Genomic DNA, 10,481 nt, shown 5'->3' with positions numbered 1-10,481 from the left:
AATTTTTGGTCATACCGCCCAGCACTACGCTGTACAATAATTCAAATGACAATATTACTAGAAAGAAAGGGCTGGTAATGTGTAGTTATATAGTTATTAATGGCAAAAAAGAACATATTTACTCTTCTACCAGCAAAATATGGAATTCTCTGTTTATCTAATCAAGGCTGTATGTAGGTCCATTTCCACCCTAGGCACCGGACCTTAATGTGCACCTCAGGTTATGGGAGTGACATCACATGCATGTTGTGCGCATGTATTTTTTTATATTTGTTTGAAATTTCACATGGGGCTAGCCATATTCTTCATTTCCTAGGGTGCCACAGCCATGTGACCTGTGCTCTGATAAGCTTCAGTCACACTGCTGCGCTGCAAGTTGGAGTGATATCCCCCACCCCCTTCCCCTGGCAGCCGATCAGCTAGAAAGGGAGCAATGGGAAGGGAGCAAGATAGCAGCTCCCAGTAGGTATCAGAATAGCACTCAATAGTAAGAAATCCAAGTCCGGGTTGGGACTCCTCCAGGTACATGGGAGTAGGAGAAACAATAGGTTAACTGAAAGCAGTTCTAATGTGTAGCGCTGGCTCCTTCTGAAAGCTCAGACTCAGGCACAATGCACTGAGATGGCGCCTACACACCAATATTACAGCTACAAATACATTTGTCGGTTCAAGAATAACATTTTAAATGTACCACAGAGGGCAGTAGCAAGTCGTTACCCTTAGCTCAGACTATTCCATGCTAGAGTAAATTACATTTCTTACATTGTTTGGCTGCAACAAAGGGATATTTATGCCAAGAGTCTCTGGTCTTTTGTTTTTTATTTACATTCCCCAGGATTCTTAGAAAAAATGATTGACAGGAGCTATATGTCAACAAGGGTTTATTGGCTACTTGGCATATATCCCCAGTACGGCTGCCTGGAATAAGGATGAGGTTCATTTTCTATACATTTCCATGAACTGGTTTGAGTAGGTTATTATTATTGTTTATGTTGCTAAACTGCAGTAGTTACTGGGCTTGTTTTGTGTAGCTTTTGCTTTTTAGAACCTTTTACATTTAATTTTTCATTATATCTTGATTTTTCATAACGATCCTTATTATTCCTTGATTCTCATTGTTCCATAATAAAAAAAATAAAATAATTATAAGCAGTTAAAACGTTTAGTGGTTTTTTAAAGGTATTTGTAAATGTAATTGCTATTGAAAGCAGTATTCCTTTCAGTTTCCTGGTTCTGACTCATCAAACAATATAGCAGAAGTCACTTGTCATGCAGGCAGGGCTGTGGAGTCAGTATATAAATCTTTCGACTCTGACAGTAACAGTAACACGAAAAAATAAAAAAGTATAAAAGTAATTAATATACTGTATTATGTTCTGTTTCCCTGCACTGGTAAAAGTTGTGTGTTTGCTTTAAATCCCTCCTATAATTTATATAAATAAGCTGCTGTGTAGCCATGGAGGCAGCCATTCAAGCTGGAAAAAGGGAGAAAGTCACGCGAATGGGGGCGGCCTCGGGGCACCTGGATTGGAGCAGCTCTCAGTACAGGCACTGTAGGATAGGAACCAATCAGCAGCTAGGCTGACGTGCTAGGGAACTGAAGCCTGTCTTTGCTTGTGACTGCAGGGCTGTGATTGGCTCTCCCCCTCCTGCTTTGCTTCTGGCTGGGACCATTAGGACACGCCCTCCCCTCATTAGAAACACAGACAGAGAACCGATAGGATCTATAGGGAGCTCCAATAAAGGGGCCATTTTTAGATATAGGATTCATTTTTAGCCCAAAATGAAAACAGCACCTTATATTATTTATATTTGCCTACAAAATTAGGGCTTTTCCCATTTATCCACTATGTCACCTTTAAAACATTTCCATTCTTTGGTGTTATTGTTCCTTTAATATACTAATGTATTTCCATGTTAATTGAAAGAACATAACATACAAGGCATTTCATCACTGCCAAAGCTCAGTGAACCAAAGAACTTCTAACTGGGAAGCTGACGCATTAACCTATTGGCCATCCAAACCTGGCACTGCCAACATGAATGAGCATACTGTTGAATTTTGGGTCTATATCTATAACTAAACCCATGTCATTGTGACTTTGTTTATTAAAGAAACTAGATACATTCCCTAAACCTACAGTTTAAACAAAAGACAAAAATATGAAAACAATAAAGTTATAATAGCTCAGCAGGGCTTCCCACTAGTGAAACAACTACACACTGGGCTGAGAATTACTTTATTATGACTATTATCTGGGAAATAGGACACTGTAAAGCTGGCCATACACGGGCCAATTGTAGCTGGCAATATCGGCCCATGTAGGGGAAACAATGACTGGCCTGCCCGACCGATATGAAATTGGCCAGATATTGATCGGGCAGGTTAAAAAATTCAGTCGGATCGGGGACCGCATCGGCTCACTGACGCAGTCCCCGAACCGACTGCGCCTATTCCAGTCTTTATAATTTGATCATTTGGCCCCAGGGCCAAACCACCAAATTAGCCTAAATTCCACCGATATCGCCCACCCGTACGTGGAGATATCGGGAGAAGATTCGCTCGCTTGGCAAGTGGATCTTTATGTGTATAGCCACCTTAATATACTGCCGTGGGGGCCAAAGCAGGGGCCACTTGGGGGATGTGGGACCCCTGGGGTGGCAGCTACATTGAGTCCTGCACCCCTCAGTCCGACCCTGGAGTCAGTACCCAAAATGGTATCAGACTCCTAATCTCTGCCTGTAGGTTTCATTAGCTGGAAACTGCTACACTGCTTGAGGCGTGCAGAGATAGACAGACAGATCCTGATTTCAACGGCAGTTACACTTACAATTACATTTTGTACATATTTAATGAATGTACACTGGAAAATTACATTTTTCCCCCCAAAACTATTTTTTATGGGAGTAGTCCCCCCGTAATGGCACCTCGTGCTGCAAAGAGTTCAGCATTCTCATGCACCAAACACTTCCAATATACTGTGTATATGAGCTCTATAACTGCTAGAAGGATAAAGGAAAGCTGACAAAAGTTTATTGCTTCATACTCAAGTTGGACAGCAATTCAGAGCTTGTGTGAGCTTAGGAATAAACAGAGGCTTTTTCTATAGAAGGAGTAGCCATGACAATTCCCGGCGTAATCCTTATTTTTTAGCCAGTTTGACATATTTTGCCCATATAGCTGACAATCTTGATTCTTTAAATCACTCTCTGCAAGTTACAAGCACTTCTGTTCTTGAGATGAAAGAATTGTAGCTTTCCATTACTAAGCCAAGCCACAGATAAAAGTCACAATGACATGGTTAATGTTGCAGAGCCTGTGAATGTTTGGGTTACAAATGTTTAAAGCTTGAACGGTTATTGCTTTTTCTGATCTCTTGAATATCAGGTTGATATGACCCTATCCTCCCAACTTTAATATTCAGCAGAATTATGGTTGAACATGGAATAATAATATCCCACCAAGCATATCTATATATGAAATAAAACTATTGCTGGCTTTTGGATTGTAAGACATTTCTCTATTCATTTACATTGGTCAGCTTGACCAAGAGGATATGTCATAAAAGGTGAGGTGGGATGAACAGCAGTTTATTTCCTGCCTGAATGGACTAGGTGCCCTGGCTGCTAGGCAGAAGAAATCATGCCAGTGAACATGGTCAAAGGGTGTAGGGATTGGCCAGTTTGGGGAAGCGATGTCAATGAATAAACAGTTCCAAGTTGGTATCTATTCTAGAAAAGGCCTCTCCTCCACCTACAATATACAGCTGGTGCCAAAATGGCTGAGGGTAGAGGAGTGCTTGGGTGATATTGCCAGCACCGTGAAGGGGTCAGCCGTAACAAAGTCACAGTACAGGGAGTAAGCATTACCATTAGAGGAGAAAGTTGGCCCCAGAATTCAAGGGATGATACCAAGAAGCAGACAATGTCAAGAACACAGGCAGTAAGAGATTCAGCTCTGTGGGGAAAAAGTCATAGGAAGCAAAAAACACAAAATACAAAACCAGCGCACCTTGATCTGCTATGGCCACATACCTGTCCCCGTGTTCAGTTTTACCAGGTCCTTAAACAGAAAGCAGCCTGCATAAAAATACAGGGTGGGCATCTAATACTGCAAGGACTATGTATAAATGTATAAGGGGATCATATAATAACCTCTCTAATGCTTTATTTACCAGTAGGTCCTTCCAACAGACACGAGGGCACCCACTCCGTTTAGAAGAAGGGAGGTTCCGTTTAAATATTTGGAAAGGATTTTTTACAGTGAGAGCTGTGAAGTTGTGGAATTCTCTCCCCGAATCAGTCGTGCTGGCTGATACATTATATAGCTTTAAGAAGGGGCTGGATGGCTTTTTAACAAGTGAGGGAATACAGGGTTATGGGAGAAAGCTCTTAGTACAAGTTGATCCAGGGACTGGTCCGACTGTCATCTTGGAGTCAGGAAGGAAGTTTTTCCCCTCTGCTGCAAATTAGAGAGGCTTCAGATGGGGTTTTTTTGCCTTCCTTATAGGCATTATGGTTGAAGTGATTTAAACAGCTGTGGACACCCAGATTGCAAATGTGGCCTCTATCATTATTCCCAGATGCAGCACAGGGCCATTCCCAATGCAGTTAATCAGGCTCATGTTGATGCCGCTTTGCAAGAGGTAATTCAATCACTCCTTAAAATTAACATACTTTATAGCAATGCTAAAAGTGGCATTGATGTTTCTGCTACTGTGCCTGGCACTTCTCATAGCGCTGGTGTGTGTCGGAGGCAGGTCGGCATTTGTAATATTACATTGTTAGCTTTCCACTTATCTACGGCAGTGAAGGACCAAAATGTGCCAGCCTCAATTGATGTATTTTCTTTATTGTCTTCTGTTAAAGATGTTATTAAATAAAGAGAAAAAGATGAGAGTGAGAAAGAAAGGAACATTTCTGTGCACAGAAATGTCTGTATGTTGGCAACTATTCTTTTAGTCAATAAACCTCATGTAACTGCCAATACTGTACAAGAATCACATAAATCATATGGAGAAATCACATTTCCTTTATGAGGATACATTTAGAAGGCTAAAGCTTTAGAATGCTGTACACTTGGGCTTTGCTGACATGAGGCAAATAAGATCTATGGTGTTATCCAAGCACTAACTGCATCATGAACGGAGCAAAAGTCAGGAAAATTGGGAGACAAGCCCAGTACATGCTGGTTCTTAAAAGGAAAGTCACAATCGCTGGGGGGGATTGTATTTACTTACCTGATACCCCAGGCTGGTGCTCCTGTTAGTAGAAAACTATACTAGTCAGGGGACCTTCCAGAGAGCACATGGAGCGATCCTCTTCTTCCTGCTTCTCCTTTCTTCGCTACTCTGGGGCAGGCACATGTAAAGTAGAGTGCAAAGGACAGATTTTGGCTTTTTATCCAACTGCACATGTACAGCAACACAAAGAAAGAAGAAGCAGGAAGAGAATGGCTCTGTGATACGCAGTAAAAAGAACTCCAGGAGGTGTGGTTTTCTATTAACAGGAGCACCGACTCGGGGTATCAGTGTTTACAATCACTGATGCTTAATTATTTGCACCCCCACCCCCAGCGATTGCGACTTTCCTTCTCCTTTAATGACGCTTGTTCTAAACGGCAGGTCATAAATATGAGCGCCTCTCTATTCTCGCTTAAGTTCCCTACCAGTATGACAAAGCCTTTTACTGAAAAAACATTACTAATAAGGCAAATGATAAAAAAAAAAACAAAAAACAATATCGCTAATAATTTAATAAAAAGATGAAGAAAAAAATGAATATATTTGTATAAGGTTTTGACGAAGGCTTCATAATCGCAGTGTCTGCTGTAATGCCAGAATGCTTGAAACCTGTACAGGAATTGGACCCGTTTTCTTGGGACCTCAGGTTTTCCAGACAACGAAAGAATCAAGAACTTAGAATTAAAAATCCCAATGAACCAGTCATTTTTTCTTTTGCTCTATTAGCTAATTTATTTTACTATTTTCTGTATCATGCCACTAAATAATTTGAAATAACCTTCCTAAATGAATTCCAGACATAATTTATAGCGACCTGACTCCAAAACCTGTCTTGTAATTGCTACAATTAATACCCTCACAATTTGCCGGAATGTGTTGAGCAACTTTGAGCAACAGAACGCCAGTCAGCTCAGTGGGTAGGTAATGCCCAGTGCTACAATCACTCAAAATAAATTCTTGCTCCGCGATGGAAATCACATGGGTGGAGAAAGTATTCAGACAATTAGTTTCCAGAAGATAACATTTTTGAAATGCCCAGTATTATTGTTCTGAACATTAGGATATGGTAAATCCCAGTTCTAAATAGTATATTAACAGTCATTAATTCAGCATCACCACAAGGGCAATGGCACAGGGAAAGTTGTTAGCAGAAAGCTTTACCTGCTCATATCGGTCAAACTGTCAAGTAAGAATTCCAGCGCAGGGAGGGAGGGATTGGGTATTTAGGAAGAGTTTAATGGGCACGCATGTTGCCACCTTTACTTGTTGGAAAGTAAAGCACTGTAGTTATTCACTGATGCTTCCCAGCTATGAAGTCGTATTTCAGAACAGATGGATGATAAAGACTTGATAAAGAATATGGTTCTCTCAGAATTCTTTCTGTAGAGTAGCGATTTGGAAAAAAATAGTGACTAGTGATATTCATTTATTATGACAACATTGGGTGGTTGGAGTCATAACCTTTCATTAGATTCTACTTAAGTAACAGATTTTTTAAAGAATAAGTAAACCTTTTTTTAAAAAAAAATTCTGAAATTACACTGTACAGCCCCCAGAATAGCATAGCCCTCTCCCTGCATGCAGATTTATTTTGTTTCTCTATTGCAGCCAGCTGAACTGCAGCTCTTTTACTGACTTCCTCGTCTAGCATGAAGCTCCACCCTTTTTTGCTCTCTAAGTCCTCTTTCTTTCTCCAACTATAACAAGCACAAAGAGGTACCTACTGCACATGTCTGATTAATTTTAATTGGAGCAGAGGCAGTGAGCATGCCCTGTAGGCACCTCTTTGAGGTATTCAAGCTAGACAAGGAAGTCAGTGAAAGAGCTGCAGTTCAGCTGCTTGTAATAGAGAAACAAAATAAATCCGCGTGTGGGGGGAAAGGTACGTTATTAAAGGGGTTGTTTAGAGTAATTTTTGGAGATTTTAAAATAAAAGACTTACTAATCCTTTAAAAGTGTAGTTCACCTTTAAGTTAACTTTTAATGTTATATATTGGGCAATTCTAAGCAACTTTTCAATTGGTCTTCATTTTTTATCTTTTTATAGTTTTTGAATTATTTCTTCTTCTTCTGCCTCTTTCCAGCATTCAAATGGGGGTCACTGACCCCGGCAGCCAAAAAGCTATTGCTCTGTGAGGCTCCAGTTTTATTGTTACTTTTTATTCTTTATCTTTCTATTCTCTACTATTCATATATCAGTAACTCCCTCAAACCACTGAGAGAGTAAATTGGACCACAGCAACCAGATAACTGCCGAAATTCCAAAATGGAGAGCTGCGGAACAAAAAGTAAAACAATTAAAAAAACTAACAGTAATAAAAAATGAAGACCAATTACAAACTGTCTCAGAATAACTCTGTATACATCATACTAAAGAGAACAAACTCTTTAAGAAAATTAGGGCAATGCCACATTAGTGCTTAGTCAGCATTTTCCTGTAGTTAAGATGGATCCACATTCATTTGGATTAAACAGTATTTTTAGACGCTTTGTCATACGTGGCAACAAAGTAATACGAGGGTCATTTTTTATACCACCCTGAGCAAACAAAACAGTTGTATTATATGGGAAGAGTTGCTTCACACATGCCTGACAATAGAGGCAATTAAAAGATGCATAGAGAACATTCGATTTTGTACTAAATTGCAGAGAAAAAAAAGCATTGCACTGACATTGTGATAACTATGCAATTTATTAAAGGGCTCAGAAAAATTGATGTAAAGAAGGACACAAGGAGACCCGTCTCAATGCTAGAGAAAAGAGAAAAGGCATGAAAAAAAACAGTTGTGAGGATGAAGATGTGACAGTGCTTAGCGTATAAATTAAGACTTTGTTTTTCATTGCTTTGAGGGAATTGGGATACTTTATCTAAATATGCTTAACCCAATTAGTATTATGTGAAATTCAATTTCATAATGATAAAATAAGCTAAAAGTTGGCAATCATCTACAACAGCTCAGAGTGAAAAGGAAGCAATTTTATACTTACAGTCTGCAGGTTCATTAGAACGGCATTGTGCCACCTGCTTAATTATATTGGGTCTATTCATTCCAGTGTAAATACCCAGAGCCCCAGTTTGGTTCATCGGCATTACATCTGTTCAGGTTCCAGTTATCTGAAAAGTGTTTAGCAGCAGAGAGTATTAATTCTGGCGATTACAAGACACATTTACTCAGGTTTTGGGAAGCAACAAAGGGCATTGTTCATGGGATTGGAGCAATCAAATTTGGAGATAGGATTCAGGTCATTATAAATCCTATGTCAGACTGGAACAAATCTCATGCCTCAAGTGGGGATATTTTGCTCTGAAGCAGATCCTTCATTCATTTTGTTGTCAGATGGTTTGCAAAAAAGGCTGTAACTAAGTTCACAGATTGGTCATTTTTTTTGCACTTTGCTCACTGTGTTGGGCATTGTGCAAATAGCCACAGGCCAGTGTGCTCCATTTTGGAACGCAGAGACCTGTGGACTGATGATTGAATCTAGTGCGGCCTGCTTTAGGCATTGCTAGATTCAAAAGGGAGAGGCAAGTAGGCACCATGTCTCCAGTACTCAGTGCAGAGACCAAGAAGCCCTGGAGGTGTATAGGGTTGCCACACAGCTGGTATTTGACCAGCCTAACCGGCCAATTGCCAGCTAGCCAGATACAGCTGCTGGTAAATTTATACCTATCTATAATCCCTCCCTTGACTGACTCTATATAAAAGGGAGTGATCTGTTGTGGATAGAGACCAGCTTTGGCCCCGCCCATCCGCCCCTTAAGGTTGGGCTGAATAAACACTACAAACTATATACTGAACTTCATGGATGTGTCTTTTTTCACAATCGAAATGACTATGGCCAAAAATATGCAGACATGCCTTCAAATTGTTGGAATTTTTTTTTTTTTAAAGGAACAGTTCAGTGTAAAACTGGGTAAGACAGACTGCGCAAAATAAAAAATGTTTGCAATATAGTTAGTTAGGCAAAAATGTAATCTAAAAAGGCTGGAGTGGGCAAATGTCTAACATAATGGCCAGAACACTACTTCCTGCTTTCAGCTCTCTAACCTCTTAGTTAGTCAGTGACTTTAGGGGGGGCACATGGGACATAACTGTTCAGTTAGTTTGTGAGCCCACAGGTCAGATTCAAATGCAAACTAACTTAGCAGTTATGTCCCATATGGCCCTCCCTCAAGTCACTGACTGCTAATAATTTAGAGAACTGAAAGCAGGAAGTAGAGTTCTGGCTATTATGTTAGACATCTGCCCACTCCAGCCTTTAAAGATTACATTTTTACAAACTACCTATATTAGAAATATTTTTGATTTTGCTCAGTCTATCCATTTTACCCAGTTTTATTTTTACACTGAACTGTTCCTTTAAGCCAAAGCAACTATTGCCGATACATCAAGCAAAGACATTACTGACATTCCTCCTACTTTGAAACAACAGTTTGGGGAAGGTGTTTTTCCTATTTCAGCACAATAATGCCCCCAAAGTGAGGCCCATACAGGTTTGCTGAGATGGGAGTGAAATAACTTGATTAGTCTGCACAGAGCTCAATCTAAGTGAACAATTGTGAGATGGACACCAATACAAGCCAAGCCTGACCAGCACATCAGTGTCAACATCTACTGGAAAGTCTTACCAGAAGAGCAGAGAGTAAAAACATCAATCAAGAAAGGACCAACTAAATACCTTGTGTTAATATCCTTTGTTTTGTAACAAGATGTAGGACAGGCTGACATGCACATACTTTTGGCCACAAAGTGTATCTTACTGTGCAACTGTCTGTTTTCACATCACACCAGCTGCAAATAATGACAGTAGCTCCTGGGTAAAAACAGCAAGCAAAATACCCCACATAAATACGGATGCCAAAGGAACATTCATACTGTGTTTAGGCAGCAGAAGTGTTTCATATGGGCCCTAGTCTAAGCATCGTTATCTTAACTCATCTGCCAGTCTTGCAAACATTGACCTTCATCTTTAATTCACTGTGGGCTGATATAGCTAGTCGCATTTACAATGATAAACTCACTTATCAGTGCTGGGAACCTCTGTGGCTGCTTTGCCTGCCCAAATGAAATGTTAAGTGCAGCTGTCTTCCCACGACTGTGCTGAAGTGGCAAAAGATTTATCTGTGCCTTTATAATAAAGAGCTAGGCACTGGTAGTTTCTAACATGCTGAGGGCTACAGTCTGATGATCCATGATGGGATATATGTTTAAATAAGCAAATTAGGATAAGCTTTAT

Source organism: Xenopus tropicalis, chromosome 1 (assembly GCF_000004195.4).
Source record: "Xenopus tropicalis strain Nigerian chromosome 1, UCB_Xtro_10.0, whole genome shotgun sequence".
Classification (NCBI taxonomy): Eukaryota; Metazoa; Chordata; class Amphibia; order Anura; family Pipidae; genus Xenopus; species Xenopus tropicalis.
The sequence above is the reverse complement of the archived record's forward strand: the minus strand, read 5'-3'. Positions refer to the sequence as shown.